At 45.3% G+C, this 27,107-nt stretch overlaps 1 protein-coding gene across 5 annotated transcripts in view; it reads right to left on the bottom strand.

The window, feature by feature from the left end:
• The window catches only part of PLXNB1 (plexin B1), a 77,019-nt gene extending 57,485 nt beyond the window's left edge, over positions 1-19,534 (bottom strand). For 4 of the 5 annotated variants that reach the window (XM_030227942.2, XM_030227941.2, XM_030227939.2 and 1 more), the window contains exon 1: positions 19,462-19,534. The gene's annotated coding sequence lies outside the window, so the exon portion shown is untranslated. The remainder of the gene's footprint in view (positions 1-19,461) is intronic. The other variant, XM_050979268.1, reaches the window with a different exon arrangement.
• Between the last annotated feature and the right edge of the window lie 7,573 nt (positions 19,535-27,107).

Below are 27,107 nucleotides of genomic sequence, written 5' to 3' on the forward strand. Positions count from 1 at the left end.
ACACCCCGAAGTAGGCTCACCCCCGGGCGATGAGGAGCTTAACTCCCTGCGCGCCGGCGGGCAGCCCTTCGCACAGGCTGGCAGGACCTCGGCACCCGGGCACATCCCGGCAATGGCCCCGTCCTGCCCTCGGCACTGACACCACAGCCCCCGGTGCTGTGCCAGCAGGGAAGGGACAGACCTGCCACTCGTCCACCACAGTCCCGCTCACTTTCCCAGGACGCTCGTCATTCCTGCAGCTCTCCTTTCCAGTGTTTCCATCCTCCACCAGCGCGCAGCCAGCAAGCCACAAGAACAAAGTTCTTTTTTCATCTTTCCACTCTCCCAGCAGGTCCCAGAGGCTGACCACTTCACAAAAAGTTATCTTTACCACGTCACCAAGGCACCTTTCCTCCCTTTTGCCCCACAGGCTGCGGTACAAAGCCGGCCTCGCGGGCGCGGAGCCTGCGGTCAGCCATCAGCCAGCATGTCAGGAGTTAAGTCCGCATTTCCATTCTCCTGACCTGCACCAACGCTGGCTGAATATCGAGCTATTCTTTGCAGCTTGATAAAGCATGAGAAAGCTAAAGGCCTCACACACTCCTCTTTTCACAGCTTGGCCTGCTGCCCACAAGCTGTCACTCCCTGGCACCCAGGGCAAAGAGAGAGAGGAGGCCAAACTGCAGCCAGCTGCAATGAATCACTCGCTCCCCGTCCCTCCTCCCCAGGGAGCCCGGGTCCCTCCTTCCGGCAAGGGATAATGTCTGCCTGGCCGCGCTGCCTTCTTTCACAGAAAAAGCCATCCTGGGCCGGGGGGGGCGGCTCCTATTGCAAAAAGCTGCTGCCACAAAAAAGCGCAGAGCAGCTCCAAGCAAGACTGAAGAACAAGGATTTCTCCTCAGCAGCTGGATGGGAACGCACGGCTGCAAGTGTTCAGCACAAACACCACTTAAAAAATCTGAAGTTGGTCATTTGTCTAAATTGCAGGAAATTCTGGAGGAAGGCTGAGGCACAGAATCTGATTTGAAGGAGACTCTTTATGCCCCACTCATGCAATATTTATTTCGGGGACTGATTTCCATTCAGTCCCTTCCTGGCTGCCCTTTTCCTTCTCGCTATCCCCAGTGTGATAGATGAGTGATTTCTCGCACCAGCCCAATTACCAGGTCTCAGCCAAGCTCTCTCAACCACCACCACCATCCCCTCAAGTTTATTTTGATTGGTTCAATCAAAGAAACTGCTTCCACACATTACAGTTTGTTCATTCTTAACACAAAACAGCAGAGGAAAATGTCCAGATCTCAGGGTCACTGGCATCCCAGACAAAAAGTGTAGCCAAGAAGGCACAGGAAGACCAAGGTCATCATGTGCATTTTTTGCACTATAGACCCACACTTGGAGAGCAGTGCTTTCAAAAGGTAAAGATGTCCAAGCCTTTGCAAGGTCAAGATGTCAGCTGTTTGCTTTCTGAGAAAGGGGATATTCAGTAAAACACATGCAAACTCAACCCCTCTCCATCAGCCAAGGCACAAACTGAACAGTGGCATGTGGATCCACATGGCACATGGATACCTCCATCCACTTGTTTCTGCCTTCTGAATAGAATAACCTTGCTGCACAGTAGCCAGTTCCTGCTCAAAAGCTGCATCTCTCCCAGTACAGAAAAAGGAGCTGCAAACTGCAGTTTTATTGAAGAGGGTTTAACCCCAAGCCCCACAAAGGCAAATTCTCATTACCTCCAGGGCAAGACGAGAGGCTGCTTTGTTGCTTTCCCAACAGCATGTGCTACCGTGTCCAGCATCCCTCTTCTCCCACTAGCACTATCCCAGGGCCTCATATCCCTAACAGCCACACTCTCTGCCTTCCTTTCCTACTCAAGGCAGCCTTTAAGGCTCCAAATTCAGCATACCTGACTGGTAGTGTGCTTCAAATTCAGCCAGTGTGAGGGCAGGATTAAATAAATTCCTCTTATCTCTTCCTGCACTTGCAGGGTGATGAGGGAAGAAAGCTGCACAGTTCCCACCTGGCAGACAATGTGTATTCAAACAGTGAGAAACTCATCAACTTTGTTTGGCTCACAGAGGTGATCCACAAAGGGTTTCTTTTATTATTGTTGTTGTTTGGGCTTTCAGGGTGTTTGTTTTTACAAACTCTCAAACAGCACTAAACAAAGCCATGAAAAGAAACCTTTTTTTTTTTTTTTTTTAAGAGAAACGGAAGGATCTTCACTATTCCTAAAGCCACCTTCATCACAAACTAAAACAAGTCTTAAAAACACTCTTTCAGGGGCACAGGCTGTCAAGAATCACAAGTAATCACAGTCAATGCCACTTTATCACATTCTCTGTCAGATGACACACTATGTATGGATTTCCCCTTATGATATATTTATAGCACTTTGTAAAGTTTCTCCTGCACTCCTGTACATCTCCATCAGTAAGTGTCTCCTCCACAACACCTGCAGCTACAAAAACAAGTACATTGAAATATTATTACACTGAGCACCCATAAGTTAGCAAGCTCTGGAACTCGGGTTATCCCTTGTGCAAATGAAATACAAAACACTCCCTACCCATGCTGACACACACTGCTCTGCTGTGGGAATGCCAGCTCGTCCAGCACTGCCCCCCTCCTCTGACAGAAGGATCTCTAAATGCAAAGCTTAATAGAAACAGTTAATATCCTGAGTGTGGCTCTGAGCCATCTGAGCTCTGTGTGTAATATAATCAGGTTCATAATGCCCAGAATAGCACTCTGGAGTCCTAGCACAGACTAAGACCTCACTGTATTAAGTGTTGTGGGGATAGTTGCAGCGGTGCCGTTTTCTCTTCTGTAAAATTACTGAGCGCCATATACAGGAACCAACCATAACCCATATTTTACAGAAGCTGGGACACAGGAGAGCAATGTACACTTTTCAAATGTCTTTTTTTGGCAGCTAAATCAAGTTAGTATTTTCACAGACACACTGAGGGAGGGAGGGAAGGGAACACTGAGGTTACTCTCTCTCCAGAGCAGAGAGGCAAAAGCCTAGTTCAGCCAAAGCTCACTGAGGCTCTTTATGTTCCTGTTCAGTGACAGAGGTCACTTGTCAAAGCCTGAACCAGATCTGGTCCAGGGCTGCCTGCTAAGCATGCTGGCAAAAGGATCTGAGCTATACCCTTCTTTGCAGTTGTTTGTGTTTCTTCAGCAACACCAAAGACCTGGAGTCTGTCCCAACACTGCTTGCACTGCCTTTGCTAAAAACTTGCCTTTTAGCTCCAAAGTAAAATTTGTCTTGAATTCTTTGTGCTCTGAATAAAGAGATCCCATACACAGGATCCATGAAGAAAGCAACTGCATGCGTTTGCTAAATCATTTCACTTATGCAAATTCTAATTTTCAGCACAGATTCCAGGTTACTTTCCTACCGTAAATACAGGTTAGATCCATGTTTGAGCTGATTGCCCTTTGAGGCTCTTTAGGTTCACATTGCACAGCAGGTGCTGCTCATGCTTCCAAAGCATCCACAAGTCACAGCTCTTCAATTCATTGATTTTTATGAAGCACCAGGTCATGCTTTCTGGCCTTCAGCTGATCACAGTTCATGAGCCTTCTGCACATTTTGGGCTTAGGAACTGTATGTGTCTGAAGTGAATAGAGACTAGATGCCTTTTGGCAAGATGCCTGAGGCAAAGGTCTCAAGAGGGAAATCCAGCATTTCCCAGGCTGATACAAATGGACAGGCATCCCCTTGCTTCAGCTTTTATTCCCTATTTGTGAGCTGGCTATGAAGAAGGACGTTCTCATCTCACCTAAAAATTCTGTGGTTTTAGCATTGTTTTTCCTTTTTTTCAGCTGTGTGGTTGTCCTCAAGAAGAGGAGCCCCATCAGCCCATGCAGTGTCTCAGCAGAGTCCATTCTGCCCTGGCAGCATGTTCTCCTGAGCTAAACAGAACAGGTGGGGAGGCAGGAAGACAAACTTCCACAAAGCTGTTTCTTAAACCAGATTTACAGGGATACAGTGAAACAGAGGAAGGGTCAGAGAAGGCTGAACACATTTATAGCTAACCGACAAGACTGCCAGGAGAGACCCTGACCTAAAACAGATTTTCAGGGAGAAACACCAAGTCCAACGATCACTTGCAGCCCAGCTGGGAGCTGCCACTGCCTCCACTCTGGCTGTACCACTGCAATGCCATCACAACCACAGTACCATCTTTCCCACTGAAATACCTGTTCCTCTAACAGGAGGTCATAAAAACTACCTCATCTTTTGCATGCCACGAATGATCAGGATCTGAAAGTCTTCGTTTTGGCACCTAAAGTAAGTACTGTGAAAATGCTACAGGAGATTTTTGCTAGAACAGGTGTGAAGAGCTTTCCAACTTCTTGAAAGAGATAATGTGTACATAGGCAACCCAGTGCAGAACTGCAGGGACAGCAAAAATGGAAGTCCTACTGCTGTTGTGAACATTCCTGAGGCTCTTAGTGTGGGAAAGAGGAGAGAGTTGGTTGCTGCTTTACCTGTAGTCACTCAGGAGACAAGCCATCAAGATCTACAGAAATTATGATTATCTTCTGGAATAACAGATGCAGTTTCTGGGAGAAAGATTTTTCATAGGGATATTTTTGACTATTGGTTGAACAACTTCTTTGTTACAGACTACAGAAAAAAAAAGACCCTTTTTGCTATTGCTTTGCCATTCAAGACATTGTCATTGTCACCTTTCAGATGTGTAAGTGTAAGAGACAGCAGCAGCTGAGCTGTAGTAATTAGGAGAGAGAGATGTGCAGACCTTGTCTCACATCTTCCTGTTAAGATGCAGTTTACACTCTGGCAGGTTTAACAGTCCCCAATGAAAATAAGCCATCTGCATCTGCTCCAGCACAACATCCTCATTTCTGAACCCTTCAAGCAGTTCTGGAAAAATCAGCATTGCCTCCCTGCTTTTTTCAGGCCTAAATGCAGTCACAAACCCATTAATTCTCTTACAGTAATGCAGGAACATTGGCTCTAGACCTGTTCACAAAGAATCTACTTTGAAAAAACCCCGTTTCCCATTTTATTCAGGCATCTACTGAGTTCCAAGTTTCACTGCTTTCTGTACTTGCAGCAGGGAAGCCAAGAGGGACGCAAGCAACCTTATTCAATTCTATTCACAAGCACCCTTCCCTGGGAAAGCCAATAACTTTCAGAAGGTCTCTGCAGACTTTGCTCCACTGCTTTGCACATTGGAGAATGGCTGGTTGGTAATCCTCTTTTCACTCAGTGAGCACAGACCCAAAGGTTTTCATTCCTGTGAGCTCAGAAATTTCCATTTCCATTTGAGAGAGACATTTTCCTGGCAGTTCTCAAAAGATGCATTTGTAAAATAGGGAAACAACCTCAAGGAATGCTAAAGCAAAGGAATAAAGCAGTACATGGACAGCCTTTCTACCTCAGCCAGGAAAGGAAATTCCTTCTCAGCACCAATGCCCCATAAACACAACCTACTCTGCAACTACCAAATACTTGATCAAAACAAAGTGACCAGCTGACCACCCTGCCCTGCACAAACACCAGACATTTTCAGATCACCTGGGGCAACAGCCTCCAAAATTTGAAATGAAAGAAAGAGTCCAGAAATGTGCATTTGTGTGTGCAGGAAATACAAGCAAAGAAAAGGGGTACACATCAGATGGCTGCAACACATTAGAGAGGTGAAGGTGTTCTGCTGAACTCACTACAGGAAGACATGCTCACATCAGTGGTTTTTAAACTTGTAGTCCATAGACTTTTGCTGTCTCCAAAGATAACTAAAAAGCCAAATCCATTGCTGTATCTGTATTGTAAAATGTTTAGAAATTTGCAAATCCAAAGAGGTTGAAACTTGCTTCTTCCAAGTGCAAAAGATTTAGATGGCCCAAAGCCAAGTCCCAGAAAAAAAGCCCTAGTCAGTGGCTCAGGAATGCCAGCTCTTAACACTGACCTAATGCATACAAACCCTCCAGTAGGGCAATTCACATATCATCTCCCACAAAAACTCACTTAAAATTGCAGCTATCATTCATTGCCTTACTCCTCTGCCAGGGAAACCTAAGTGAGTCTCACTTTGACACCCTCCAATGTAGTCAGCCGTGTGAGCTATTTCTCTGCCTTGCTTTAGGGGATTCCTGCTTGGTGTTTCTGTAGAGAGGAACAAGAAGGCTTCACACTGCAACAGGCAGGATCCCCTCCATCACTCCCAGCTCCTTAGCAAAGGCATTCCTGAGGTGCACTGTGCCCTAACAAATCAACAAAAGCGCTCCGGGTTTCCTGGCAGCTGGAAACTGGAATTCTGCAGTGAAGGCAAACACCTCTCCAGCTAAAGCAAACACAGCCAGGGAGCCCCTGCTGAGCACCACAGCTACTGTCAAAAGAGGGACAGGGAGAAGGTGGGATCATAAAGCATCAGGCAGACAAAGACCAATCCAACATAAAGACAGAAGATGGTCATAAGCCCAGCCCTGACACAGGCATTCCTCTGTCCAGGCATGTGCTTGCCAAAATGGTTTATCAGAATAAACCCACAAAGCTCCATTTTTAGAGCAATTACCATCCTGCCCTGATACAGATGGTACTTTTGCCTTTAAGAGCATTTACTTTAGTGTTTAGAAGACCCATGTAAAAGACCCTGCAAAAATACAGAACAAAAATAGCCTAGTCTTAAACAGCTTATAACTTAACTCTAAAATAAACGGAGACAAAGGGAACAGCAGTGATCAACGTGAGCAGCACTCAGCTCAGCAGAACAAGACGACTCCTGTTTCCAGGGGTAAAGGAAGGCGTTTGGTTTTTTTTTTCTTTTTAAACTATATAACAGAAAAAAACTGATGAAAGATTTGAGAGAAGAATTATTAGGTGGGTTGGAATACATTTATGGGCCAACCACCTCTCAAAGAGAAACCAAACCAGCATTTTTCAAAAGCAGCACAAGGAAACAACAGAGGGTAATGTTACCAGACAAACAGCAGCAAGAGCCCAGTTTCCAGCACTAATATTTGCTAGATTGCATACAAAAAACTAGATGGGCTGCCTCAGTACCTTGTTTTCAGTTGCACTTGACGAGTAAGGGAAAGGAGAAGTAAGGGAAGGAACCAAGCAGGGCTGAAATAATGGCAGCAAAAGCAAAAGAGCTGCCTGCCTCAAATGCTCTTACAACAGGCACAAGCCCATCAATAGCATAAAATATCTCTCATTCAATAAAACAAAGGCATCTTCCTCAGATGCACCCTGAGAGCTGGAATAAATACCCAGATTTTACCATCTCCCCCTCCTGATGGTTATGCTCTCCCACAGGGAGTTTCCTGGTAACACTTTCAGCGCATGGATGGGATGTAGCAGAGGGTGTGAACAAATTTACTTATGTCAGACCCGATCTGGACTGCAAATCCAAGTCTTCAGCCTCCATGGCATAATTTGGAGCCCTCACTTTGAGACCACTGTAAGGCTCACTTTCCTTCCCACTCCCTGGAAGAACCACCAGATACCAGCCCATAAGCAAATACTGCCTTTAGGGTAAATCCTGGTCTACCTACACGAGGGTAATTGAGACACACAGATGCCAGGCAGCTGACAGTGCACAGCAACGGTGCAAAACCAGCAGCCCCATCAGCAGGTGAGTGCCAGGAACTCCCACACCACAAACCATCCACCCCCAGCCCGAGGGAGATCCAGCTGGCAGAGTTGTGCTGTCTTTGGGAAGACCATGAGTGGCACTTAAAACCCTGAGTCTCAGGAAAGAAGTAACAGCTGAATGTGCAGGGTGAAGGACTCCTACATATGTATAGTGGAGAGACACACACAAAGGAGGGCGGGGGGGCAGCTGGGAAGAGTGACAGCAAGACTTGTCTCTGAGCCTTGTGCTTTTTTTGACCTTTCAGTTAAAGATTCTCCAAAAAGGCACTGCTCAGCCCCAAGCCTGATTAGATGTCTTGGGAAAAACAGAGCACAAAGCATCACACATGAATGAGCACAGAGCCATAACACGATCTTGATATTCCCACCCATCCATATGGCCAAAAAAAGCCACGTTCTTCAATGCAAACATTGGCAGCAGCAATATGAAACGAATGTGTTAATTAGCAGATTTTGCAATCCAGCACACAGCAGAGACTGCTGATGGTGGCTATTATATAGTCAATCAGAAGAGAAACAGAACAAGTACCACGTTACTTAAACCATTCACAACAAGGTTAATAATTTGCTAATTGCATATTTTTGGCCTGAGCAGACCAAGGTCTGTTTTTCAAGCTTCTTTTCTCAAAGGTATTTTGAGATGTATTTAGTAGGGCAAGCTCTCCATCACTTACAACTCTTCTCTTTGTTAACATTCAGTCTCAACTTGAATGTTTAGCTTAAATTCAAGAAAGGCCACTGCCTTGCTTTACACGGCATCAAACTAAATGAGCTCAATGATTTCCCAGCCTTGTAAAGTTCTTTCACTTTCAGCCTGTAAACAATCACAAGTTATTCTGAAACAATCAGAGGCTAAATAACAACATTCATCAGATTTACTTCTTGTATAGGATTTTCACATTGAATGCAAGAGAAGATTATGAAACTGAATTACTTAAATGCCATTGGATTTTAACACAATTCCTTTTAGTACATGGGTTTACACACTAAATGCTTAATAAAACTCTACTCTCCTAAAAAGTTTAATCAATAAAATAAATACTGCTGGACAGGTGAGATACACTATTTCACCATTACACTGATATTTCTAAGAAATATAAAAAATATAAAGAAGATTTCATTTTCATTAGATATTTGAAGTACACACCTCAAGGTGACACTCCTGTCATGAACAAAATTCTTTACATCCAGGATGTACCACTCATGGTGCATAAATCATCTAGATATAAACAAAGTTTGGAAGGAAAAGAACATGACTGAATTGGTCTTGGGGTTATTTCTAAAGCACAGAAAAACAGAAATCAATTGCACCAGGACTAGTCAGAGTCACATAATTTAAGGTACAGCCGCTCTGATTTCCTGCCTAACACACAGGCACTGTTCCATTTTATCCACTCACACCTCCATAAAGCCCATTAAGTGGTTCTGTGAAATGTAGTGGTTTATGGCATCCAGACTAAAGGCCTTTGGAGGTCAAAACCTAAGTTCACTACTCTGCTAGTAGTTTGCTACAATGGCTCAATCATTCTTTCTGGCAGCGAGGCCAGACTAATTTCTTATTTGTTTGCCTTCTGCCTTGAGCCATTAATTCCTTCTCTGCTGGATTAAAGAGGAGCTTCTCAGAGTCAATTATGCACATGTTTTAACCAACTCACCTTTCAATAGCTTTTTTGGCAATCAACAGATTGGTCCCATCAGCGTCTCAGTACAAAGCATCTTTTCTTGAGTCCTTGAACAACTTTTTCCTGTTTGTTTGTTTGGTTTTAAAATATCAATTTGATTGTCCTCCCCCCACCTCTCTCCCCTTCTTCAGGGTCACTGCTTTGGTGAGGCACAATCAGTGAAAAACCAGCATCTCTGGCACACAGAAGTCCAAACTTGCCTCTATCAGATGGATGCAATTTCACTGGACTCATTTTACAGCATAACGGAGGAGCTACAGAAATCAGGCTGCAAAGATGGTATCAATTCACTAACAGTCAATTATCTGACTGTACTGAGGGTAAGGAGCTCATTTCTTTCTTAATCGCCATTTAATCATTTCTCCAAAACCTCTAAGGTAAACTTCACTACCTCCCCATTCTGCCAAAAACTTACATACTATTCAGAACATTTAAGCAAGAAAATTCCTACATTCCTGTCATATCTAGCCATGGTTTTGAATTTTTCCTCAGCATGGCCTGCTTCTCTGCTGAATCAACATTAGCAGTGGCTTTAGACTTATTTTCAGAAAACTGATGAACTACTGAACAGCAGAGGACACTGCTGATGCTTGCTGAAGTCACCTGCTAGGAATACCACTTTCTGAAATGTACCCAGTAACCCATGATTTCAGAAGCATCAGCCTTTTATTTTAATTAAATAATTATGAGGTTTGCTGTTGGTGTTGGCACAGATCAATTATTCATACCATTCTATGGCTCCAAGTCAAACATCCAAGAAACACATTACATGAACAGTCACCTGCTGCCGTGTTCCTTTCCAGCAGCACTTTCTTACTATTAACACAATCCATCCCTTCAGAGGTGTATATCCTCTGAAGTACACACCAAAATTATAACTCAAACCTACCCAAAGACCTAACTTATTCAAGGTACTGCATGAAAAGCATTAATCCCTTGTAGGTGTTAACCAGGCACTCCATATCACAAGGACTGGTACCTTCCTCTACTTCTGTTCTAGCAGCAGGCCCATTGAACTTCCACCTCTGACCAGATTTCCATTGTGTGGCACTTCTCATTTTGTGTTACTTCTCATTTGGTGTTGTACAATAAACCCACATCTAAGTTTGCAAAGGGCACAAGGTAGAGAGCTTATGCTCTGTGTAAGGCAGGAGCATGGGCCAGCTTTGGGTGTGGGTCAGTGTGACAGCTGGAAGGGCTTGCTCTGTTACACCACTTGGAAGAAAATAATTCCAAGGCAATAGTAGAATAAAATATATGGCTTTTGCCAGTCCTTACCTTGGCACTTTCAAAGCAAGAAATTTATTTCCCATTGTGAACCCCCTGGCCCAGCTATCTGGGAGCACCAATACCTGGCTGTCTGTCAGGGACAAGATCACCAAGACAGCTCCAAGTAGCAGGAACAAGCAGCCTATGGAAAACTGGTTTCAGGGAAGGCTACCCATCAGTTTGAACAGCAGAAAGTCTGCTCATATTTATGCATGATTGCTCAAGTGAACTGCATGACTGCTTTTGTTGATCTGCTCGCAGCGATCCATTCTTTCAGTAGGAACACCAGGAGAAAGCCACGCTGGGACTGGGCAAGGGGAAAAAAAACACCCCGTGGACACACTGAATGGGACAGAAAATTCCCCTACAATTTCTGTAAGCTTATTTCCAGCAATGCCCTGCATTGACTTTTCTAGCAGCTTTTTGGGACACCTCCACACATCAAAGCCCAAGCCACACCACAGTAGTCATTTTCACTAAATCTACTTTAGAAATTGATTAAACAATTGATTTTTTCATAGCTTAGATATATACAAAGTGACCTTTCCATCCCACAAAAAACCAAAGGGAATTAACACACGTAAACAGAATCTTCATTTAAAAGGTAGTATTTTGCTCCCTTAGAGGGAAAGTCCTGCAATACTTTATTTTTTCTTGCATCTCTCAAAAGATCAATTTTCCTTCCTCCAATTGAGCTTTTCACCTTTCTGTCCAAAACAGGCCAAAGGCACAAGACTTCTCAGAGCAAACACAGAAAAGCAGCCTGAAGACAAACACAGGTCTTCCTACAGGTCACCAAGTGGTAAAGACATCAGTACTATTTTGTCAGCTAACAGTTCTATTTCAGTCTGTGAAGCAGCAACACAGAAGACAGTTCCCAGCAGAGATAAAGAGTTTTACAATCACAAAAAGTTTTATTTTTTCTCTATACAGAAAAGAGGGTTTTGAGATGTATTTTTCATTACCGAGTGGAATAACAAGAATGGTCCATGTGTTTATACTGTTTGAGACCATTTCCCTTGTGAATCATTGCATACATAAAATTTCTACCTGCTTAAAATAAACACATTGTGTTTTGGGCAAAGTTCCTTCATTAGGACCTTGTGCCTTCTGGTCCTTTCTACATGGTGCACTTGGGGATGCAGATTACAGTCCTAGAGCTGAAAAGCCAGGTGTCATTTGTGTTTTGATGATCAAACAGGCTCTGGCAGCCTGCAGAACACACAGTGTCAGTAATTGTCACTGTAGCACCCGTTAGGATCTCACTGTGCTGGCAGCACTGGGAGGAAGGCAAACAGATGCATAGCCCAGTGGCTTTCAAACATGCAGGAAAAGGATGAAACCACAGAACTGGGAGTGCAGGTCATTCTCCTGTAACAGCTTTGCTCAGTGCAAAGTAGCATCCCAGCAGCATCCTGGGACTTGCATGTGGATGCTAAACACCTGCAGCAGGCACAGACACAAACCTTTGATCAGCAAGAGAACGCCAAAATGCAAAAGTACTTAAACAGAAATGTTCTTGGGACTGTGTGAGCAGCACCAGCACACAAATTCCTCCCAGCAGGACACCCATCCCTGTCATCCACTGGAGGGTAAACACCATTCAGATGTCATTTGTCTGTAGCTAATGAGTTTGGCATTCATAGGTCCATGGCAAGAGCTCGGCCACAGCAGGTCTGTGATGCTGGGATGCTCTAGATATATTTGGATGGCTGGATCCAAAATAACACTGTTATGTGATATGTCCATCAGCTTGCCCACTCTTTCCACTCTTCACAATCCTTATTCACAGAGTTTAAGAGAGACAGCTCTCCACAGTGGTGGGGCCTAGTTAAGCATTGTGAACAGTGGCCATTATCAGTATAGGTCATTAAGTAAACCTTCATGATGCCACCACCCTGTACAGACAGGCATCAGACCCACAATGAAACAGAACAATTACTTGCAAGACCATCAATGGCAGGGGGCTGCCTGTGTTCTATGCCCAGAAAATGCATTTAAAAAGCTCAAGTATCCACAACAGTACTGCCAGTACAACATACAGGAATAACTCAAAAACATAATTAGCAAGAAAGCATGATTGTCAGAAGCCTTTATATTTGTGGCACTCTGCTGAGCCTGTTACTGAGGCTACTGACACAGGCTTTCACCTCCCCTGCAGACCAGTTCAGTGTGGAGAAGGAAGGGGCCATGGTGACTCGGGCACTGTGAGGACAGAGACTTGACTGTCCCAAGCCCAGAGAAAGCAAAACAGGCTAAATGGCTCTTTCATCTGGTCCTGTGCAGCTGCTTATATGACCACACTGCCAGCAGCACAGTTCCTGCTGCCCATCTGTGCTGCTGTGGGAGGTCATCCTGCAGGTACCTGCCCTCTGGGCAGTACAGAGAGCAAGAGCAGCATTAGTATGGCAGCTGCTCTACCCCACCACTCCTTTTTCTTTAGCTCTGCATCATCTCAGCAGTGCTGGGCACAAAGCACAACCAGACACTCCAGCTCTGGGGCTCCAGCTGCCTGTTACTGAGGCCAAGGAGCTCAGCACATCGAGTCACTCGGGGATGGCAGTGCCGCAGGGGCTGCTCTGCCTTCCTGCCAATTCAAATTCTGCCTATGCTGCCAAGAGGACAAGCTGGTAGCAATCACCCAGGGCCATTCTGAAATTGCACATGCACCTCTGTTGGCTGTCACACATCTGGAGAACAGTTTCTGGTTACAAATCCCCATAAGAGAGGAAAAAAATTAGATCAAAGGAGGAAATAAACAGTACGAGTCAGTGTTACCCGTGACAGCCACGGCAGTGCCTCAGAAGGCACAGGCACACAAGGGAACCACACCTCTCCATCACAGCCATGAGAAAGCTGCACTGCCATGCAGGACCAACACCAAAATGCCCTTGCAATCTTTGTCTTAAATCTCTCTCAAGTTTCAGGTTGACATGAAATGCAATTCAAAATACATTTCAGCTAAGGATCAGAATATAAATTCACAAATGCTGTAGTCTCTCCAGGTACTTCAGCCTTTCTGCAGCCTCATTTCATCAATTTCTATCAAAATGCTGAAACGATCTGGCAAATAAACCAAGCCCCTGGTTAGTACTTCTCCATTTCTCACAGTGGCACACACAGATCTCATGCAATTAATTCAGTTGCAGATCAGCTTTACCATTCTCTGGGGTAGAATCATTCAGTAGTAGACTGTAATCTGTATGCAAAAAGTCAAGCAGGAAGCAAATAAAGATCAAAATATTGATGTCAGTGCAATTCAAAAGTCCAGGAACTTCTTCTGCACTAGACATCTCTAGCACATACAACTTTTGGCTACACTAGAATTAGGAGACAGTAGAAGACAGGTGAAAAGAGTTTATGTCTCTGGTATGTGGAAGACAGCAAACAGATGATCAAAATTCTCACCACATGTGTTACCAAAATGCTCTCACGTATGATAATTTTGTAATTCACTAACACAATCGCTCTCTCTAGCATTTTAAGAAGGTTCAATGCAAAAAAATCTTGGGATCAAGGCTGAAAGTACTAAAGAGAGAGTTGCTTCAGGACCATTAACTAACTCCAAGCTGTCCAAAACGCTACAACAGCTTCAGTGAGGACATGATTTCTGATAAAGCCTGGTCTGGCAGGACCATCTCTGAAGCCATGGCTCCTCTGCTTCAAATATTTTTTGTCTGAAGGACTTCCAGCTGAGCAGAACACTCAGCAGGCAGTGCCAGGAGCATTTTCTCAAGCATTTGCTTGGCCAGCTGTCCACAGAGGTTGGCATTTCTTTATGGAAATTAGAGAACCCAAAAATTCTTCATTGTCTCACACAGGAGGATGAGGGCATGGGCACTTGTAAGCACAGAGAGATTTCAAGAGCACACAACCTTCAGGAGTCAGGATCAGAGGGGGAGAGACAGGTGGCACTCCAGTTCTTAATGTAACTCCTCACAAAGAGCAGGGAAGTCACTTAACCAAACTGTGAAATGATGCAGTACAGGAAAGCTAAAAGAGCAAAGATTGAAACAAAATTATTTTGAAATTACATACATGGGCAGAAACCCTCAGCTGAAAACACTACTTCTATGTAGTAATTTTGAGAATTATTATAACTGGGTAAGATGTCAAACATAACCATTCTATTTATAGAATGACATGCAATGTAGTCAGAAAACAAGTTTCATCAACATAAATGCTTGAACACAATCAGCTTCCTCCACCTGCACAGTTCCAGGCACAACTACCCTCCTGCCACAGCAGAGCTGCAGGGAAGGGTGGGACACAAGGACTGCATTCTCCTTGCAGTAACAGCAGCAGGATGAACCCCATCATTGAGACTCAATAGCACATTATGCTGAGATAAGCTGACACACATGTTTTTTTTCACTGAAACCCAGAAGCACTGCCTTTAATTTCAGAATTAAGGAAAAGTGCAAAGAGAGGGAGAATGGTGATGACTTGAAATTGTCTGCACCTGCAGATACAAAGCAACAGCAAACCATTTAGTCAATACCTTACAGCTGTGTATCCCAATGGCTCACCACAAATTCCATGTGGGTATCTAGAGCAAGTGGTGACACATTTCCTAAACTCCAGTCCCCAGTACAGAGGCAGCCTGGCTAAACCACCACCAGAAGCAAAGATCAGTCCCCTTACAGCCTGTGACACAGGGACTGGAGAATTCCCACATGAGATAGACCAGGAATAGATACAAGTAGCAAGATAAAATTACAGTGTTCAAATACTTCAAGAAGGGAAATGAATTATCATTTTCTAGAAGGGAGTAGCTATGAAGTTGCAAGAATTTTGAGAGCAGCAATGCTGGTGCAGAGCAGAGGCTGGGGAAACTCAACAGTTCCAGGCTGTTCCACAGTTACAGTTCAGAGCCAAAAGCAAAGCAAAATCTCACACGTTTAGCAGGCACAGAAGAAGTGATCCTAACAGTACTTGCAGTTTTTACACTGCAAGTACATCACTAATGTTCCCATTCAATTAAAGTCTGGCATCTGGAAATTTCCTTAGGATATGTTTCATTAGAAGATTCATTTCACATTTTGATCAACATCTACAATTAGATCATGCTTCCACAAATTTCTTTTCTGCTTCCTTTTCCTCTCTTTTTCTTTCTTGAGATTGGGAGGCAGGACTTGAAAGTGAAGGTCTAAAATTAAATTCAGGATATTAGAAACTATTTAAAAACTGATTCAATAACAAAACAAAACTAAAAAAAAAAAAAAATCAATAACAAGCCAACAAAAAAAATTTACCTAAACTGAAGTAATTTGTTTCTTATTTTTTCTTTCCCTCACAAGCATTGGGAGGCAGCACTTAGTTCTAGTTAATGAAAAGAATACCTAAATTGTTTCCTGGAACCTCAGAATAGCTCAGATGTCTTAGTTACTACTTGGCTGGAAAAAAATTATTAGCAGTGAAAACAAGTCCTCAGCATTCATTACTTCAGCAGTTGGAGAAGAGGCAGAGCCTTAGAGAGCTCATACCAAAGCACTGTGGTTCTCCCATTAGTCAGGGCTGCATGTTGGTACAGGTTGGAACATCCTCCCTCGTGTTTTTGCACCCTTGCAGCTTAGCAAGTCTGAGCTCCAGCAACTATAACCCTGGCCAGTTTATTAAGCAGGGGAGCATCTCAGTGATCACTGTGGCAAACCACAGTACGCAGGCTGATTCTTCATGGTGCCAGAGAAAAATGCAGGTAGCAAAACCCCCTCCATGCTGATTTTAGAGAGTCTCCCAGATTAAGTGTGCCACCAGGAAAGGTCCTTTGGCTTTCACCACTGTGCTGGAGTGAAGACAGTGCAACACATGAGTTTACTGTTTCCCAACTAAATTAAGCACCTACTCTGCCTTGCGGAACAGCGGTATCGCATCACGAGACTGTGCACGTGCTCCCACTGCCTCAATCACTCGATTCTGAAAAACACATGCCAGAATTTATAGGAATTGTCTTCCAGCACTGGGATGAAACCAGACAAAGCTCAAATAATGATCAATATAGATCTTCTCTAAAGACATCATCACAACCATCAAAGACGCCTCCAGTAACAGGACAGGGAAAATGATACCAGCACAATGAAAGACCAGCTGGCACATTCCCATAAAGGCAAAAGCAGCCCTCCTATGGTTTTCATGAACAGCAGAAGATGAATCCTTTCAGATACAGTAATCCTGCAATCAGATACTGACAAGAACCACAAATAAATGCAAATCAAATCCAGGGCTTTAACAGATTATAGGGAATGCAAAGGAGAGTCAGTAGAACGCACCAGATCCCAGCACTCAGAGCACAGACGTTTCACTGAAGATCCAGGTGAGCAAAAAGGGCGCCAGTCCAAGCCCTGCTTCCTGAAACTAGCTTGTATCTAGAGGGCTAATTCTTACAAGGAAGCAGGCAGGCTCATGCCTCCTCTGACTGCTACCATCCTGCACAGCCCCCAAGCTGGGATGAATCAAAGTCCTTCATCTTCCTCCAAGATGCCCTTATGCAAGATTGGGAGGGTTTAGCTCAGAACTTGGCTACAACAAACAATTTGAAGTTTCAGGAGGAAAAAAAAAAACAACAGCTACAAACGAAAACAGAACAGACGGAGAGGCTGTCAGTGAGAAGAAACTGATGTCCTTGTGAGTTTGCTTTGACAGGCAGCAGGAAGGTCTGAGACAGAGAAGAAGACGACAGAAGAGAAATAATGTCAAACTACCCAATTCAGCAGTAAAGCTTTTACCAGAAAAAAATCTCAAGCATTTCTGGGGAGTGGCTGCTTCATCTTCTTCTGAAGTTGTCCTCGTCTGTTGCTTTCCCTCTCCAGCTGACACTGAAATTTACACTGAAAAATATACTATGCTTCCCTGTACCCATCACTGCTGGCTAAAGGAACACTCCAGAAAGCAAACAGCAACAGTAGAGGACAGAAAGTACCATTACTTTTGTCTTCTGTTGGACAGTGCTGGATAGCACACACCCCACACAGGCAACCTGGGTGGGTGCTTTTTCCTTCAGAGCACACCCAACATACAACTGGCACTGCTTAATTTGGCAGGCAGCCTCTCTCCAGGCTCACGGGGCCACCTTCGGCAGCAACAGAGACTTTTCAGGCTGGTTTAGTCCTTGCAGGCTCTGCTGGCATTGCCAGGAAAGCCCAAGCGTGCCAGCAACAGCAACACTCCAGCAACAACTCTGCTTCACACAAAGACGGGCACTGAAGGGAACAGCTCTGCACACTCATTACAGCCCTCTGTCAGCTATTCCCTCTGCCCTTATATGGGAACATCCCGTGGCCCCGCTGGGAATATGATGCTGTTGGTGGACATGAAAGGTAAGGCAATACCTGAGCTGTCAGCAGACGAGGGCAGAATTTTTCTGTTCTGAAAAGCAAGCAGAGTCTTGGAGCCTGAACTCTTTACAGCACTCACATGGGAGAAAGTAGAGATTAAAAGTGTCAACTGCTGACAGTCTGCACCCACCTTTCTCAAGAGTTATGCTGGTGATTTTAATCTTATTAAATATTGTAATCGTATTACTAACCTAACTCTTTTCACATGTTAGGAAGAAATTTAAAGAGAAAATTCCATATATGACCACGCTATAGTAAATGCTTTCTGGCCAAATCTCAGTTCAGGGCAAGTCCCTGGCTTGCAGATTCCAGTTCAGCTGCACACAGGTGTGGATGTGCATAGAAATAGTCTGCTCAGCACCAAACTGCCTACAAGTCCTTCCCTGCCAGATTCTTCTCAATCCATAACTAGTTTGCTCTCTTCTCAGGTGATCTGTTAGGCATTGCCGGCCTCTCAAAGTGACCCTATTAAAACCTGTGAAATTCCATGCCCCATTTGGAGAAAGGAGAAACACCAATTTCCCCATTACAATGCAAAACCACATAGCAAAAGAGCTCAGTGCATTAGCTTCCCCCTGAATGAGGGTGAATGCTTCCATCGCTGGCTTAGCCCCCTGACGTCACACAGGCACATCATTAATAAAAGTCATCGATTTCTGCATTGCATACACAAGGCAGAACACTTCTGTGATCCCTATTCAAAAAGTGAGGTCACAAACGAGCAGATCACATTCAGCCTTACACAGAATAGAGCATTTGTTTAAGTAAAATACTGACCCCGCTGTTTTACAACACTCAGAGTTGTAAGCCCCTTCCTCTTTGTAACTAGAGCAGCACTCCAGAGGCTCTCCCAGGACTACTCCTGTTCCAGACTGCTGCCCTGAGATAAAGCAGCAGTCACAGAAAGTTTAGATTTAAGAAAATAAAGATCTCAAATTGCAACTCCTGGAACACAAAACACACCTGCTCAGAGGGGCCCAAACACTTGCTGCAAACTCCTTCAAAAGGAATGTGTTCAAGGTGGAAAACGAGATCTCCAGACCAGCAGGAATTGCCCAGTCAGTGCGCTCCGAGGAGCGGGGCCAGGGCCGGGCAGCTCCTCCAGCGCGGCCGCACGGGCTGCCCGACCTTCGGCGCGGTGCCACCTCCCACCGAGCCATACCCAGCTCGCGGGGGACTCGCCCGGTCCCACCGCTCCCCGCTCCCGGCAGCGCTATCGCCGCCGGAGGGGCTCGCCAGCATCGCCGCCCGCTCCCGGCTGCTCCTCCGGGGCGCGGAGCCGCGGGGACCCCCACCCTGCTCCCCGCAGAGCCAGCCGCGGGGGCGGCTCGGAGCGGGGGTTTCCCGGCCCACCGGAGCCCCCTCGCCCCGCCCGGGAGGCGCCGCCGCTCCGGAGGGGCCGCGCCCATCCCCCCACGCGGAGACAAAGCGCGGCCCCCGGGCGGCACCTGCCGCCGGCCGCTGACCCCTGGCAGCGCTTCCTCGCCCCGGGCCGGGCGCGGCGGCGGCAGCAGCCCGCGCTCCTCTCCCCGCGGCCCCGGTGCCCGTCGCCCCTCACCTGCCGGGCGGCCGCCCCGCTCCGCTCCCGCCGCAGCCACCGAGCGCTGCCCGCACCGAGCCGCGGAGCGCCCGCCCCGCCCCTCTCCCCGCCGGCCGCCCCGCCCCCCGGCCGAGCTCCTCCAATAGCAGTCGTCCGCTCCCCTCGAGGCCCCGCCCCCAGAGCGGCCCCGCCCCGCAGGATCCGGCTGTCCCCCTCCGGCACGAGGCCGGCGGCGAGTTCCCATTGGCCGGCGAGGGGAGGGGGCGTGTCCAGCGGCCCCTCCGCGCCCCGGGCCGTGCCCGGGATGCCCCCCGTCCCGGGGGCCGGCGGCGGCCAAGGGCTTCTGCCGCTGGGCACGGCCAGCCAAGGGCTTCTGCCGCTCGGCACGGCGAGCTCCGCCTTCACCGAGCGAGGCCCGGGCTAGACGAGTGTTCTGCACGTTGCCGCCAAAACGAGCGGCGGCTGCCGGCCGGTCCGAGCGCACAGCGCTGCGCCAGAGGGGTCCGCGGCGCCGCTGATGAGAGCTGGGCTTAAAGCTGTGTATTTTGGAAGAAACCGCAGCATTTCTCTCCCCTCTGCGTTTGTAGCGATGTAACTTTGCATTCAGCCTCGACGAGCCTTTGTGCTCGGCTTTCCCCACCGAGAGATGCGAGTGAGTGGGGAGCTGCTGCGGGCACGGGGCACAGGGCGTAGAACCTGACAGCGAACGTGACAGCGAACCCAGCTTGTCCCCTACACACGCAGCATCGGCAGGCACAGCCCAGCTCCAGTTTGCAGCGTATGTGGGAACCAGCACACGAGCCAGATTGAAGAATGTGACAAAAGCATAGTTATCTCCAGTTGCAAAACAGCGAAGGACATACCATTCTAGCTGGAAGTCGGTGGAGACAAAAGCACCATAAAGCAGAAGCGCCTGAAGTGATATGTATAATATAAACTGACTGCTGGTTTTGTGATTTTTATTCCTGTGAAGCTGGAAGCTCCAGTTATGGGCAGAGCAGAGGCTGGTGCTCTGTGTAAGAGACAAAGGCATTTCTTGCCACTGAGAACTGACTGCATAAAATCGTCTCTCTGAATTAGGGGTAGGTTCTGTCAGTAACAGTCCTACAGAGGGACAGAATTAATGCTCCCATTTTTCTCGCTCACACTGTAACTTCTGTGTTCCCCAGATGTGCTGTGCTCTGCTGTGTTGTTGATCAGTGAATATACAGTTAGTCTAACAACTGGCTTGCTATACATGCAGTGACTGACTGTGAGTACTGGTCATTTGCCTGCTGAGCTGACTGCCAGATGTTTGGCAACCCCAGACAAAAGATGGAGTTATGCCTTAAGCACCCGGCCACAAATTCTGTGTGGAGGAGAGAAAACATCTCTGAGGATGTGAAGAAATGATACAGGAGCTGTAGGTAAAAGCAAACTGAGGAAGAGTGCGCTGGCCTGGGTTGTGCAAAGTACAGAATTTGCCTTATGCTGGGATGCCCATCACTTCTCCTTTTTGGAGACCTGCAGATCTCCATTGAAGGCATAATGCTGCTCTGAAAGTCTGAATTGGGCTTTCCTCCCACACTCATTTCTGACATTTCAGAGGGGCATAGTTGGTACAAATCCCACGTTCAGAAGTGTCATTAAACATCTACTGTCTTTGTTACAGTACATCAGTCTCTCTTACTCCCAGCCCCCAAATTTTATGAAGGAAAAAATATGAAAGTCTGAAAGTTTAGAGATGCTGAGCAGTCCCCAGGATCTGGCAGCATGCCATGGTCTCCCAAAGGAAGGATTATTTCAGAGGCAACTGCTGGCTGCCTCTCTGGACCTTTGCTCCTTGGCCCTTCGTTATGCTGGAGAGTCCTTGGAGGCTGCTGTATGCAGAGCCCATGAGGGCTCCATGAGGAGATGATCCCTTACTTGTTCTTCTCCCAACACAGAAAAAGCCAGCCTATTACCACACCCCACTCACTGAAACGCTCTTTAGCTTAGAGCTTGCTGAATTATCATCTCACTAATCAGACACATTTTAACTGCACTATAATTGCCTCTGCCAAAATCCAGTTTTGGTGACTAAGAGCATTAAAAAAAAAAAAAATCCCCTAACTTTTCTTTCCTCCAACCCATTCCTGACTCAAAACACTAATCCCCTTTGTGCCTTTCCTCCAGAGCCAGTCCCAACCTGCAGCCCCTTCTGTCTGGTAAAAAAGATCTGCAAGCTTCACTTAAAAAGCAGCAAAACCCCTATGAGAGCACATTTGAAAGGAGAGGCTTTTCCTTCTGTCCCATGGCAGGGTTGGTGCAGGCAACTGGAGATAGGGCCTGCCTTGGGAGCAGGGCAGGAAGAACTTCTGTGCACTTTAGGGATGTTACAGTGCCCCCCTCCCACCCCTCTTACAGCCCTTCTGAGTGACAAGGGTGTTGTAAAACCACTGTGGGATTAACCCTTCCCCCTCCTGGAAAGAGTTTTTATCAGTCTGCACAAAATTTTTGCGGTTCTTAAAAAAAAAACCAAACCAATCAAACCCTAGAGAAAAAGCTAATTCTCAAACATTATACAGCTGAAAATGGTGTCACACAAAGAAAAAAAAATTTGAAGAACAAATGAAAACAATTGTTGATTTCCATTTGTTCAGAAGGTTTGTTTTGTTGTGTTGTTTTTAGTATATTTAAATCCCCAAAGGATCCTTTTCTGTAAAAACTCTTGTTAATGTCTGGTTCTAAGCAGGTTAGCTGAGTTTCTTACGTAACTATTGTGATAATCACAAGGCAAGCAGCTGCTTATGCTCTTTTTGATTTCCTTCTTACTCTTCCTCCCCTCCAAGCAGGCGATGAGACAAGTTAAGAAAGTCACAAGGGATATGTGAATACTGTCTATAGCTTCTGGGAATAAAGTGTATTTAGAGCAGTAATTCAGGGACCAGCTGAAGGTTAACTACATCTGCCCTACTTCATATCTGACTCCATTCCTTTCAAGCTTTCTGTTGTCAGAACATTTAGAAAGAGCATTAAGGGGTTTGTTATGGCCATTTGGGCACCTACAGATCTGCTGGCAGCAGTCTGTTGATGTTTAAAGATCTGATTTTGAGTACAAAAAATAGCCAACACCCCAGAACCCGCAGGGGTAGAGCAAGAGACTGACACACACCTATTTGCATAGGTTTGCCTTTCTCCCTGCAGAACACTGCAAAACAAGCTTGGGACACTTGTGGCAATCCCTTTATCTTGGAGCTCTGTTGCTGTGTTTAAGCACAGACCTTCTCAGATTATCCAGCTGCCAAGCACCAGAAATCTCACTTCTCTTTGCTTTGTGAGTGAGGTCATGAATGTAACTTCCTAGCAAAAATCTGGCAATAAAATACAGTTCTAAATATAATATGGACAAATCCAGCATTGTCTGCCTTTTCCTAGCTCACAAACCTCATTTCTACAGCAAATCTCAAACCTTTTTCTGAGGTAAACAGGACATCTCTACCACTCCTATGCTCCACAGAGGGAAGTATTTGTTTTTAGAAGGTATGTTGTCAAAGGAATTGTCTTTTCCAAACAAACAGATACAAAGAAATCAACAGGAGCACCTGCAACTTCCGACCAGGATCCTAGAATGTTGGAACATTCAAAACCCAAGTATTAATAAATAAATAAATATATATCCTGATTGTTACACTACATCTAACTGCTTTTGTCCTGTGTTCTTAAGCAACATTTTCTAGTTCTCTCATGAGTGGAAGGAAGGGCAACTTAGCTCTTCAGAATGCACCTACTGTTAGAAGTCTGCAGTGACCTCATTCAAAGTTATTTCCATAGCCACAAGCTGTTTGCTTTTGAGTTACTGGTGGTTTCTCAAGGAGCAGTAAGAACCCAAAATAGCTTAGCATGGGCCAAGCTCAGGCCACTGCTATCCATTTTTCTATAGTTAATATCTATCAAAGGGCTTCCTGTTGCTCTTACCAGGTTCTCCCTAACTCAGCCTCTTTGTCCTGCCAGACAGAGGAACTAGTCTGAATGAGCACTGCCTTCCTCTGACCTGCACACAGTACCCAGGTCAGTCCTGTGTAGGATTTTGCAGCCACCATCCCCCTCAGATGAACACTGGGGCCCAGGGCTGGCTGAACCATCCTGCCTGGAGAGGTCTTTGCTCACAGAGTAAGAATTCAAGTCTCAAAAGGCCTTAGCAAGCAGAAATTACTTGTTGAAGAATGGATCTGCTTAGAGACCTCATTCCAAAATGGAAACTCAGCTGTCTATTATAAACCTTTCTAATAACCCAAAGGTATGCAACAGAACAACAGAATGCTGTTTGGTGTGTGTGGTTTTCTTAGTTGGCTTTTTTATTTTTTTGGTGGGTTTGGGGTTTTTTTGTTTTGTTTTGTTTGTTTTTGTTTTAGTAGAATAGACCTGAAGAGCACAGGCAAAAAGTATTCACTTAGTCCCGGCTGAATCATCAGGAAGCATGCACTGAGATGTCATGTGCTTGTGTAAATCACTGCTGCAAATGTACCTGAACTGAGGTGAGTGCCCAGGTAAACACCCCCTGCACAGCTGGGCTAGTTTTGTTCATGTATTTGCTGCCTGTGTTACCATGGCAAAGGTTTAGCACAAAGTTCTAAACAGATGATACATATAGTCCATGTTATAGCATCTTCCTGGATATTGCCTTCAGCCAGCTCAGGTACAGCTGCCACTGCTGCAGCCACACCTTCTGGCTTTGGGGTGCACATACAGTGCAGTGCCAAGCTACACATTTAGATCATTGCCACAATGGAGTGATGATTAATCCAGGATTGAGGGAATACATAAATCTTCTCTCCTAATTATTATATAGTCACAGTTAATTACAAGGGTTTTTCCCTAATTGAAATTATTCTGCTGTCACTTCACATAGGAGGATTTAGCAAGGAAGAGCAGAACTAAGTGAGCCATGGTAATTACTTGTAACACAGAGCTCTGCCAGCTGCACAGAGGATCTGTTCCTGAGTCTTCAAAACTTCCTACAAATGACCAGTTATCTTCATCTTGATACACACAACTTGCAGCTTTCCTCAAATTTCAGGTGTTATTTCAAACAATCATTTATTACAGATTTGTTTGCTACTGCTCATTGACTGTTCATACAGTCCTAGACTGACTTTTTCTTCCTGTAACTATACATAGGGTTAAAGCTACAAACTATCATAATACTCTCTTTAAATGGGTAAAAAGCAGATTTCTGTAAAGCAATAAACAGCTCTCAGTTTTCTATTCTTATTTATTGTACACAAGTTTAGCCTCAGACCTCTGCTCATTTTTGATGCCACCGAGTACAATTCAGTGAGTGCTGCTTGACTTTCAAGTTTAGCTGCCTAACCTTCAGCATTCAAAAACCATGCTGATATATACATTCCACATGTTCATTGATGTCAAATAAAAAATTCAGCCAGTTATAGTAAGGGGGGCCAAGTTTATGTAGTTAAAATGAAAAAATACCCCAAACCCCAAGCCAGAGCAAAATTTTCAGTGACTAGTGTGGCAAATTACAAATAGAACCATTGTACTAGTCCTTCCCCTTTAACTACACAGTTGTCTGGTTTTCATCAAGCTTCTGCAAGAAACATAACCTGTAAAAATATTTGTGAAATGATAAAATATTATAGATTTGAAAAATTCTATTGATCTGTATGCACACTTCTTGATACAGATGAGTGTATGGGAATTTTCATCCCAGTTCTGAAGCCAGCTGATCAAACTGATCTGACAAATATTTGTTACTCACTTCACACTCCAAATAATCAATGTATAAATCAGCAGTGGCACTTCCCAAAACTGTCTTTTGCACTTTCATTTCTCTTACAGGTAGTGAATCATTAAAGATCATTCCTAACACTGTTTCTTTATTCTGTCATTAGCACACAATGATACCAAATGAAGTGGGTGCCACATACATCCCTGTCCCAAAGATCTTGCAGTCTTAGGAGCTTACAATCAAAACTTCAAACTCTCTTAGAGCAAGAGAAGTCCCACGACAGCAAAGTGTACCAGACAGGTGAGTTGCTCACACAAAAGCATTTCAACATGAAGTGAGCATGCTGCTCTTTTGTCTGCAGAGGTCCCACAGAAGTGCCTGTGAAGCAGGAGTTCCACACTGGATTTGCCTATCTGCTGCCATCACAGGGAGATAATGATTTCTTATCTGAGCCATACCAGAAACCTTGTGTGAGGCCACACACAGATACTGATGTTTAACTGCTCAGGCAATTGTTTAGCCTCAATCAGCCAATTTTTGTACTTCCAGGAAAAACAGGCAGCTGGACCTTTCACTTATTTCCAAATATTATTTTGTAGTTTGTGTCTGTTACTGCTAATGTACTGGCTTAAAAGCACCTGCTGTAGAGTAGCATTTCAATTGCCAGGCAGGACAAGATTAGGAAAAAACCCCAAAACAACAAACCTGGAGAAGGTCCCAATGAGATACTAGCAGGATAAGAAAGCAATTGCTCCATAGGTGATTACTAAAACCACAAAATACCTTGGGAATGACGGGTTAAGGAGGCTGTAGAGAAAGCATAATTGGCTTATATTGTCAGAATAAGCACCATTATACTTAATACAGCTCTGTATCTGAACCCTTTGCCTCTTTCCCTGCCTGAAGGGACATGTAGATATCAATAACAAAGAGCTGAAGCTTCAGAAACATTTTGAATACTTCAAGACAAACCATCCTCAGAAAAGGTTACCATGTGTAGCTTCAATGTATTTTAAGCTCATCATCCAGCTGTTTGTTAAGATAACTCCTAATGATTTGTGAATGAACAAATGGCAAAACTATGAAAAAATAAAGAGCAAAATACAGAGAATTATACATGAGGCATTTAAATCAATGACAGAGCAAAGGAGTAATTGGAACAGGAAATCACAAGTCCAGCTCCAGAGTGAAAATCACTGTATATTTAATCAGTTGTATCATGTCCATCTTGAGGTTCTGTCACTTGGTCCAGTAGTGGCTCCACTGTGGGGGGGTGGAGATGTAATAGGACTTCGTGGTGTCCTGGGGGAGGGGACAGGAGAACACTGATAACTCTGAGGGGAGGCAAGACTTGGGGGGCCCACCTTAGCTCAGTTCTGGCTCAGTGCAACTGAAGACTCCTTGTCCCCACACCAGGGGGAAAGGGGAATGGTGGGGATGGAGAGACACCAGTTCGTGGGTCAGGCCCCAAAACCTGTCTGTCCCAGCATTAAATGTGTCTGAACCCCAGAATCTCAAGGGGTCTGGGAGGTGGCTTGGGTACAGGGATCTGTGGGTCAGGGTACCCAGGGTATGTACCTGATTACACTACAGGGCTTGTCCTGGGCTACTGGGGATGCAAACTGAGACCCTGTGGGGTGAGTTAGAGCCTGATGGAACAAGTGAGACCACTGTGGAATGATGTGGAGCACTGGGAGCAAGCAGGGGTACAACTCAGGGTCTGAAGGGGCCATTTTGGGCCTCGAAGATGCAGTTTGGGGCTGAGAGGGGCATTTTGGGTGCTGTTTTGATACACAAGACTAGACAGTAAGAGTGAAACAGTCAATGAAATGAACAGATCAAGCTGTGGCATTTCCTTTGCTTGTTAAAAAGCACAGTGTGACAGAGACTTGACATGGAGCCTGCAGCAGTAATGGGCTAAGGCTTTTCAAGTATTTCAAATATACAGGAGAAGGCA

The sequence above is a fragment of the Serinus canaria genome, chromosome 12 (assembly GCF_022539315.1).
Source record: "Serinus canaria isolate serCan28SL12 chromosome 12, serCan2020, whole genome shotgun sequence".
Classification (NCBI taxonomy): Eukaryota; Metazoa; Chordata; class Aves; order Passeriformes; family Fringillidae; genus Serinus; species Serinus canaria.